The sequence below is a fragment of the Malania oleifera genome, chromosome 4 (genome assembly GCF_029873635.1).
Source record: "Malania oleifera isolate guangnan ecotype guangnan chromosome 4, ASM2987363v1, whole genome shotgun sequence".
NCBI classification, from domain to species: Eukaryota; Viridiplantae; Streptophyta; class Magnoliopsida; order Santalales; family Ximeniaceae; genus Malania; species Malania oleifera.
The window spans coordinates 4,682,113-4,694,107 of NC_080420.1; positions in this window are offsets into that span (position 1 = coordinate 4,682,113).

Sequence of the window (11,995 nt, forward strand, 5' to 3'; positions counted from 1 at the left end):
AATAATAGATATGGAAACAAATCAATCCTAAAATTAATGTACCAAATGCAATAATGAGTATGGGTGCAACTAATGCAATTATGGAGACAAATCAACCCTAAAACTAATATGCAAAATGCAAAATAATAAATATGGAAATAATTGAAATTATGGAGACAAATCGACCTAAAAATTAACATATAAATATACAATAATAAATATGGAAAAAAACTAATGAAATTAGGAAACAATCCAATCCTACCTTTAATGTGTAAGCTATACAATATGGAGACAAATCAATTCTAAAATTAGTACACAAGTCATATGGAAACAATTAAACCCTAAACATGGAAACTAATAAAAATCTTAAACATGCTTAAAAAATGACAAAACATAATTACAATCGTAAATGATGATAATCAAAAACCCTAAACAATATGTAAATAATAAACATGGTGAAAGAAAAAAAATGAACATATAATCAATAAGTATTACAATAATAATAATAAATACATGACAATAAGGGAAGAACATAAAAAAACAAACTTTAACAACAATATACAATATCAAATACCACTCACACATATACCAGAAAAACTTAAGCTTTAAATATTAGAACCCACATATAAACATTTTAATAATAATACAAGATAAATATATATAATAAAAATAGAAATTCTAAAATGAAGACAACATGAACATAATATTGATAAATATGTATAATAGCAATAATAATAACCATATACAAAACCAAATACCATAGACACCTACCCTTAAATATTAACTTCTAAACAAAATCAAAAAACGTGTATATCTATATGTATATATATGCCTGCAAAAATAAACAACCATTTCAGTGTCTCAGTATATACCAAAACAAACAAACTGTAAGATAAATAAATAAAAATAATATAAAATGCATGTGTGTGACAGTGTGAGTGCGTGTGTGCTCTTTCTGTGTATAGTGTGTGTGTGTGTGTGTGTGTGTGCAGATACAGCAGAGGTAGGTAGGGGACTCATCGTGGGATGGTTCTAAGGTGGTCGGAGAGTGTTGCAGAGGAGTGCGGATTATCTGCAGGTGAATGTTCGGGCTGCTGCTGGAGTGGTCGGGTTCGTGCGGCAGCTGTGAGCAGGGAGCGGCAGCGGAAAAAGGGAGGCGAGGCTCACCGGAGATGCTGGGCTGCTGCTGGTGCATTGCAAAAACAAAGGAGGTCCTACAACGGCGCTGAATTGATGGGGAATTGTCATGGCTGCTTGTGCTAGAGTCTTGGACGGAGCAGGGGATCTACTGGTTCTGGCTATGGTTCGGGGCGGTGCTGTTGGTGCTCGCAGTGGCTAAAGGCGGAGCAGAGCAGGTGTTGTTGGAGGGAATGGCTAGAAGATGGAGAACCAGAGAGGAAGAGAAAGGGGGTTGGGACACAGAGAGGGAGATTAGAGAGCCGAGAGACAAAGGGAGGCAGAGAGGATGGAGGTTGGCAGGGAGTAGAGCCTTTGGGACTGCTGTGAGAACTTCGTGGAGAAGAAGAAGAATAAGATCAAATTCTTTCTCTTTTGGTGTTTTTTTTTTGGCCTGCACCACCACTCGCCCCCCCCCCCCCCCGACTCCCCTGTGTGAGTGAATAAGGCCGCCTTATATAAAAAAAAATTCCCAAAACCCTAGGGAGCCCCTTTTTGTTCTGTTTTTATCTGTTTTTATAATACTAAATAATAATAATAATAATAATAATAATGCTAAATAATAATAATAATAGTAATAATAATAATAAGAAGAACAATGATAATAGTAATAACAATTATATTAATATTAAAAATAATAAGAGTAATAATAATAATAATAAATAATAATAATAATATAAATAATAATAATATTATTATTAATAAAATAATAATAATATTATTATTAATAAAATAATAATAATATTATTATTAATAAAATAATAAAAAAAAATAAGGTAATGATGATAATAATAAGAAAGGATCCCTTGTTTTATTTGGCTAGGGCAAAAATAGGGTGTCTACAGCTACCCCTCTTTGTTGGCTTCGTTGCTTCAATGTAATGGTAGGAACCCTCCTATGTTTTTTGTAGCAACAAGCCTGCAAAGATAAAAGACACATATTTTAGCCAAGCCATTCAACTCCCAATGGCTTTTCAGGTTAATCAAGAGTTGTTTATTTCTGCCAACTAAGGACAATTTGCACTGAACGTAAGAATCCAGGATGAGGTACACAGGGATGGCTTGCTGCGAATGTAAGAATCCAAGGCATAGGGATACGATGATCCGAGCCATGGGACACAATGATGGCTTCCTTCAAATGTAAGAATCCGAGCCGTAGGGATACGATGATCTAGCCATGGGACACAATAATGGCTTGCTTCGAATGATAGAATCCAAGCCGTAGGGATACGATGATCTAGCCATGGGACACAATGATGGCTTACTTCGAATGTAAGAATCTGAGTCGTAGAGATACGATGATCCAGCGATGGAACACAATGATGGCTTGCTTCGAATGTAAGAATCTGAGACGTAGGGATACGATTATCCAGCCATGGGACATAATGATGGCTTGCTTCGAATGTAAGAATCCGAGCCGTAGGGATAGGATGATCTAGCCATGGGACACAATGATGACTTGCTTCGAATGTAAGAATTTGAGCCATAGGGATACAATGATCCAGAAATGGGACACAATGATGGCTTGCTTCGAATGTAAGAATCCAAGCCGTAGGGATACGATGATCCAGCCATGGGACACAATTATGACTTGCTTCGAATGTAAGAATCCGAGTCGTAGGGATACGATGGTCCAGCTTTTGTGACGTCCCGGAGCGCGTGTGCCCAGGGCAGCGAAATAAAAATCAAGTGTTTTAATTTTCAAGGAAAAATAGGGAATGACGGAGTCACCACTAACCTTTTAGTGTGGTTAGAACACATGATTACTACCCCGTTAGGGGTAGAATGGGTCTACGTTACCAAAGTTAGGCTCGGGAGTTCGGTTACATGAGGGGAAGGTACAAGCACCTCCTACGCGCCCGTTCTTACGAACGGTACCTAATTAATTTGAAATTACACCTAAGTTAATCTAATAAGTCTTTAAATTACTCCTTTTTATGAATTTATAAATACACATGAAAAATAAATAAATAAATAAATATAATATATACATATATATTCCCTCAGAGCTTAAGGTACGTGATGCCCAAAGGCTCATACCCCCCCCCCCCAAATAAAATCATAGGGATAATATACATGAAAATAAATAATGAAAATATATACCGCCATACGTAATACGAAATATAAATACACCAAATAAACAAAAATACTAAGAATATGTAATAATGGTAATAATAAAAAAGTAATAATAATATATCACATTAATGACAACACGTATATAAAACATATTACTATAATAACATCCCTACAATAATAATGTCATATTAATAATATAATGCAATATTATAATAGTAATACATAGTAACAATATCATAATAACACTACATAAATAATAATTTCATAGTAATTGTATAGCAGATACTAATAATAATAACGCATCACAATAATATCATAATAATAATGCCAATAAAAATAACCCTAAATATATAACACACATAAAGCCCTAAAATTAATATGTAAATATACAATAATATATATGGAAACAAATTAATCCTAAAATTAATGTACCAAATGCAATAATAAGTATGGGAGCAACTAATGCAATTATGGAGACAAATCAACCCTATCATTAATGTACAATCCTAAGAATCAATATGCTACATGAACATTGCCGTTTTAATAACACTATACTAATATTACAATGATGATAATAATAATAGACAAATTATAATGATATTGATGATAATAACATAAATATTCTTATAATGTGAAAATAATTTAAGTAATAATGTACAAATAGTATAATACTAATACAATCCATATAATAACCATGCCAATAGTAGACAAACAATAGAATATCAATACTAATAAAATCAACATGATAATCAACATAATACTAATAACAATATCCAAACAATATAGTAATTTTACTAATAATGAAATACAAACAGAATAGTATAAAAATATTACAATAATGTTATTAATAATAAGATACAAGCAATGTAACAATATTACTAATGATAATATGTAAATAATAATATTAATAATACTAATAATATAGGAATAGCAATAAATGTAAAATATATAGGTATATATATGTATATATATATATATATATATATATATTAACACTAACAATAAAATAAATATATATAGATATATATATATGTGTGAGTGTTGTGTGCTTTAGTGTGTGAGTGAGTGTGTGTGTGTGTGTTTACTATGTGTGTGTTCTGTGTATTTGCAGAGAACCGTGTATGGTGTGCGTGTGGTTGGAGAGAACTCACAGAGGGGGGTACCGGAGATAACAATAGGCGCAGGGTCACCAGAAACTATGGCGGTGGGTGTCGTCGAAGTGTTGCAGCGATCTGGAAGCTGCGACTAGGCCGTGGAGGATCTGGTGAACAAGCAATGGCCAGACGGAGATATGGGGAGACCTGAGTTGCTGCGGCTACTTGGTGTCGAACTGACAGAGCCGTGGTCGTAGGGCGATGACGATGGCGGCATTTCACTGCTTGCAAAGGCAATGGTCGTGGAGTTCTGTGGAGTGATGCTAGGTTGGCAGCAGTGGAGAGCCTGAAGTTGGCATTGACATGCGTAAGGGTGTCAGGGAGGCTTTGGGGCTGTAGTCGCTGCGGCTTCGGAGATCGGGTGGTTGGCTGAGGATGAAAAGTGGCCAGAGTTTGGTCGGCCAGCCAGCTAAGTTCAGTCTTCGGACCACACAACCTAATCATGGGAGTAAACATGACTTATGGCAAACAGGCTTAAGGGTGGTTTTTGTTTATACATATTTAATTAGGTGTACAAAGTTACTAATGATTTGAAGGAAAAGTGTAAGTTTACATGAAAAACATCATTTTGGTGCTTAAATGACGATATAAGGAAAATGTATAAGGAAAAGTATATGTATGTTTATCATTAAATATTTTTACAGTTTTAAAGTTAAAAGTTTAATTTAACACTTGTAGTATATGATTATAAAATTTAATATTGTAATTGATGGTAAAAGTTTTATGTAGAAATTTTTAAATGTTTATTTATTCTAGAAATTTTTATGTAGAAGCAGTTTTGAAGTTATAGTATTAAATATTGTTTCACGAAATTTTTTTAAAAAACTCATTTTGGCCACACACTAATAATAATCTTATTTACTTACTGAGCATTGTCTCACTCTAATCATATTTTTATTTCAGATAACTTTGAAGGGCATGTCGAAAATCAGGCTTAGCAAGCATGCGGGTGGGGATTAGAAAAATAATGAGGCCCTTCGGGGTTGGGGTGTTACAAGGCCACTGCTGCAGCCACTCCCGTGCATCAGATGGCCGACCATCATCCTCAGCCAACACCATCTTTCTCTAATAGCAGCAGTGATCCCGCTCCACGACCATCGTTTCCCTCTCGCTGCCATCCTCACCGTCACCATCACAACCTAGCCACGCCGGCGAATCCCTCTATTGCTGCTACTTTCATGGTTGCTCGTCTTCTCCATCACTGTCGCCACACACTCCACCGGTCGTTCTTCCAGTTCTCCGGCCATCTAACAACCTCCATCAAGCTCTCTCTCTCGAAGCTCTGCTAACCCAGCTGTGCCCAGTAAGCACTTCGACCTCACCCACAGCAGCCTCTGTTGCTGCTGCTGCTCCCTCCATGTTGAAACCTCCTCTGGCCACCCTGTTCCCTGCACAACACAACACCACACAAACACACACAACACAACACAATACACACACAGTGAGCTTACACACACTCACAGCAAAATACACACCAACCCACATCAAAACGCACACTTTTACACACCTTAAAACACACACTTTTACATACTTTAAACGCACTTTTAGCATACATCTTCACACACACTAAAACACACAGCAGGTATGTACACAGATACACACATTTTTGTTGTAAAGTTTAAATTTTGTTTGGTTACTGTTTTAGGATTTTTAATAATTAATGTCTATATTTATAAATACTAATTTGTTTGTTTTCATTATTGTAGGATTTTTATTTTTATTACGGGCGTAATATTTCCATTGTTTATTATTTAGATGTAATAATTTTTTTTGTCATATTTTTAATACGCAATATTCAAGTTTTGTATATCTATGTAGGGTTCCAGTTTATCATTGTGTTAGGGTTCTCATTATCAATATGATATTATATTACTATGGTATTTGTTTGTGTTTTAGTATTTTAGTACATATATGATATTATTATGGTATTCTTAGTATTATGTATTACGTTATATATTTGGTATACTCACATGATAGTAGTTATTATGGTATTGTTCTTTTTTTATGTATATATTTTTATTGATATTTTAGTATACATAACTCATTATAGTATTTTAGGTATATATATGGTATTATTACTACGTTTACATTTAGTATCACTTATTAGGGTATTTTTAGAATTTTAAGATATAGGGAACTATTTAATATGGTATCTTCAGGACATCTAATATTACCTATTAGGGCATTTTTAGCCTTTTAATATATAAGGTATTACTTTTTAGAGTATCCTTAGTATATTAATATATATATATATATATATATATATATATATAGTATTATGGTATCTAGTTACTTGTTTTGACATTCATAATATTTTAGTAGGTATGTGTTGCTTATTACTCTATTACCATATATTAAAACCTCCTATATTAGTATTTTCCTATAAAAAATTCAATACAATTTCAAAATTTGGGGGTGTATTTTCTTAAGTATTTTCTTAATTATTATCCTTATGATTTTAATGTTAGGGTATGAGCTTTCAGGCTTCACGTACCTTTAGTTATGAGGGAATATATATAGTACATATATTTTTTTATTATTTATTTATTTATGCTGCATGTATATTTATAAATCCACTAATAGAGGGGCAATTTGAAAGACTTATGAGATTAACTTAGGGATAAATTTGAATTAATCAGGTAACGTTCATAAGAACGGGCACGTAGTGAGTGCTCGTACCTTCCCCTCACGTAACCAAACTCTCGACCCCAGCTCTGGTAACGTAGACCCATTCTACCTCTAACGGGGTAGTAATCATGTGTTCTAACCAACTAAAAGGTTAGAGGCGACTCCGATATTTCTATTTTTCCTTGAAAATTAAAATTGATTTTTATTTCGCCACCCCGGGGCACACGCGCTTCGGGACGTCGCGACAGCTTAGTGACTCCGCCGGGGATGTTTAAGAGTTGAGCCAATAATTAATTAGGAATTATCCCAATTTAAATCTATTAAGTCTTTTAATTACTCCACTTTTGTAAATAAAATACCCCTATATTTGAATAAAGTAATTTGTTAAAATTATAATACGTTTGACTTAGTAAATATATATATATATATATATATATATATATATATATATGTTTCCATAGTTGTAGATAGCTTGGAGTTAATAATCATAGATATCTTAATTAATGTTCTCATATATAGAGATACCTTCATTAATGTGAATATTACTTCCCATATATGTAGATACCCTTTATTAATGTGAATATTATTTTCCATATAGGTAGCTACCCTCATTAATGTGAATATTACTTCCCATATAGATAGATACCCTCTATTAATGTAAATATTAATTCCCATATAGGTAGATACCCTTAATTAATGTAAATATTTGGTTTCCATATAGGTAGATACCCTTAATTAATGTGAATACTTGGTTTCCATACAGATATTAATGTGAATATTTAGTTTCCATATAGGTATATATCCGTAATTATGTGAATATTTAGTTTCCATATAGGTATATATCCATAATTATGTGAATATTTAGTTTCCATATAGGTATATATTTTTAATTAATGTGCATATTTAGTTTCCATATAGGTAGATTGTGAACATTTATTCGCCATACATGTGAATATCCTCGCTTCAATGTGAATGTTTGTTACTATATTTATAAATATCCTGGATTTAAAGTGAACATTTAATATCCCTGGTGTAATGTGAATATTCGTTTCCATGATGGTTCAAACATGTCATTGCCTGTAAATACTCTATTGCTATGATTATTGAATAAGCATGTGATTAATTTTGAAATAGCATGTGCATGCATGTGGGGTACCAGGATTAGGTTAAATTTAGGGTTCACACACTTTCATGCTCTATACCCGGGCTTTCCCTGTTAGGATTAGAAATGAGTTTAATAGCGTCAATCCCTTCGTGGCAGAGCTTGATGGGACCCGCGAACCACTCCGCTTAGTGCGGGCTTTATCTAGACCCCTATGGGGGAGGATGGAAGTCCAAACTGGGAACCTTGTCATCAATAAGGATTAGAGCCTACCCACACATACTTATATATAGTTTTCCTTAATTAGGATAGAGACATGAAGAACCCTTTATATACGTACCTACCTTGGGTCGGGACAGAAGCCACATCCTTCTCCAAGTATAGCATGTTGTATATATGTTGTGAGATAATTTGTATTATATCATGCATTTTGCATCCATTTTATATATACATACTACTTAGCCAGTATTTTGAAAAAGCCCAATAATAAGACCAGGACCCACCCTTTCAAAAAAATAAAGCACTTGGCCCAAGCATTTTAAAATATGGGTCGGCCCAACCCTTTTCAAATAACTCAGGCCCAATTCTTTAAAAACAAACTTAGGCCCGACCTTTTCCTAAGCAAAAACTCAGCCCAGGCCTAATTTTCAAAAAGGGTCAAACCCAGATTTCAAAAGGGGGCGTCGACCCTATCACCTACAAATCTACGCCAACATTTTTTAAACAATCCAAGCCCAATTTATTTTCAACTAGGGCCTGATCCCATCATAAAATAGCTTGAAGCTCATATTTTAAAATACTCGAGGTCCAAGCGCACATTAAAGTCCACAAGCCTGCATTAAGCAAATCCAATGCATTGACTAGCCAGGGTCAACCCCAACCTCAGATCATAATCTGACCCTTCATAGAATCTGAGGTACATGGACTATCATCAAGGAAAGGAATGGTTAAGGTAAGAATTGAATTGAAATTGTGGCCCATCAATGGTCGTCTTAATATTAAAATCTTTCATTATCAGGATGTTTTCAGAATTCTAACAAAGTAGTTATTTAGGTTACATCGCATTCATGCACTTCATTTCATGCATAGCCATGCACGATAGGTTGCATACATGTTCATATCCATATTGGTATGTACTTGTGCACTAGGTACACCCATGCATAAACACCCATTGCATAACATAATCATTCCATGTTCAATTTCATAACCATGCATGCATAGTCATCTCCAATAAGTCAATAATCATATTCCAATTGTCTGCAAAATCATGGGCCAAGGTGGCAAAGTTAAAGATCTTGGATTCCAATTGAGTAGAGCAAGATGATCTCTCTACAAAGAAAGGTTAGGATCATGGGGACTCATTGCGTGATCATAGTAGGAATGTAATAAATGCCATTGGGTTGGAAGATTGATGGGTATTCAACTTTAGAAGTGAGCTCACATGATACAAAAATGATATGCTTGATCATCTAAGGGTGATAACAAGAGGGATGCATCCATGCTTTTTATTTAAATCATTTTGAAATTGAATGAAATAAGATTGTCTTTCGGTCTCATCTCATTTCATCCTCCTTGAACCATTACCTTGCGCCAAATTTTGACCATTTTTGCTTGTATTTTGTGTAAGTGACATAGGAAATAATTTTATTAGTACATAGGACTTGGAGCCATGAGTTGATTTCAGGGGTCTATTCAATGGGGAAAAAAAAAATGAAGAAAAAGCCTCCAAGATGAAGTAAAGAACACCACTTCAAGATGTTGTCAAGGAGCTTGGTGGGATGTGGGTTTCAAAATGATGAAGAGTCGTAGGAGAAATATACAGAAAGGACTTATCAAGCTTGGTCCTACTTTTGTTTGATGAAATTGATAAAAAAGCCTCCTATCTTTATTATCTAAGTTATGATTGGTGTCTTAAAGGTATGATGATTATATTCTGATAAAATGAGGGGTGACTATCTTTGATCGACCAGTTTTCCCATAAATAACCAAACACTGATTTACCATTTGTTAACCAAGTTGAGCCTGTATATTAAACCAGATTTTTCTTAAAAGTCAGTTTACCAAAAATTCAAACCTGGGTTTGGGTCTCCTAGTGTTTGACAAGTTATTTGAGGCAATGATCACTACCAAAATGATGGCAGACCATTTTTCTACTACCTAGAAGAAAGCCAAAGAAGAATCCCTTGCAAGCCATTTTTGAGCCTGAAAAATTCTTTTCTTGAATGACCCATCAAAGGATGACACCCCACACTGGGGCAGTTTTGAAAAAGATCAGTCCCAAATAGAATTCAAATGAAAATCAAGTAAAGATTCCTTCATAAAAGGAAAATAAAAAGTTGTGGTAAAAGAAGAAGATGATGAAAAAAGAAAAAGGAAAAAGGGGAAAGAAAAAGAAGAAGAAAAGGAAGAAGAAAGAAAAAAAAGGGACATACTATTGCTCGGGTTCCTACGCCCGGTGTGAGTCACTCTTCGTAAACTATAGCTCGGGTTCCTACACCCGGTGCGAGTCACCCTCAGTGAACTATAGCTCAAGTTCCTACAAGCGGTGCGAGTCACCCTCCGTGAACTATAGCTTGGGTTCCTACACCCGGTGTCAGTCACCCTCCATGAACTATAGCTCGGGTTCCTACACCCGGTGCCAGTCACCCTCTGTGAACTATAGTTCGGGTTCTTACACCTGGTGCAAGTCACCCTCGGTGAACTATAGCTTGGGTTCCTACACCCGGTGCAGGTCACCCTCCCTGAACTATAGCTCGGGTTCCTACACCCGGTGGAAGTCACCATCGGTGAACTATAGCTCGGGTTCCTACACTCGGTGCAAGTCACCCTCCATGAACTATAGCTCGAGTTCTTACACTCGGTGCAAGTCACCCTCCGTGAACTATAGCTAGGGTTCCTACACCTAGCACAAGTCCTCCTCAAAAGCCTTGCTAACTGGGATTCTACACCTAAGCCATCATTAACCATTAGTCCAAAATTCCCATTGAACTGTCATCAAATTCTTAGAATCCTACATTTGAGAAGTCCTCGAGACCCTACACTCAATTGATCATCCCTAGCAAAGTAACCATTTTTCAAAGGCTTAGGATCCTACACCTGAATACTCAGAATCTTACACTTGAGTGATCATCCCTCATTGGCAAAAATAAATAATTCTTGATTAACCTGAAAGCCATAGGGAGTTGTTTGGCCTAGCTAAAATAAGTGTCTTTTATCTTTGCAGTCTTGTTGCTACAAAAAATGTAGGAGAGTTCCTACCGTTACATTGAAGCAACAAAGCCTACAAAGAGGGGCAGCTGTAGACACCCTATTTTTGCCCTAGCCAAATAGAAGAAGGGGTCCCTTCTCATTATACTATTATTATTATTATTACCTTATTATTATTATTATTATTATTATTAGTATTAGTATTTATATTATCATTATTATTATTTTTTATTCTTATTATTATTATTATTAATATTTTTATTATCTTTATTTTATTATTACTTTCTTATAATTATTTGTATTACTTATTATTATTTATTACTAGTAGTATTATTAGCATTACTTTACTATTATTATTTTGGATATATTTATTATCATTATTATTATTGTTATTATTGCTATTATTAATATTATCACTATTTTTATCATTATTATTATTATTATTATTATTATTATTATTATTATTATCACTATTTTTATCATTATTATTATTATTATTATTATTATTATTATTATTATCACTATTTTTATAATTATTATTATTATTATTATTATTATTATTATTATTATTATTATTATTATTATTACTATTATTATTATTATCATTATTTTTATCATTATTATTATTACTGTATTATGTTATATATTTGGTATACTCACATGATAGTAGTTAT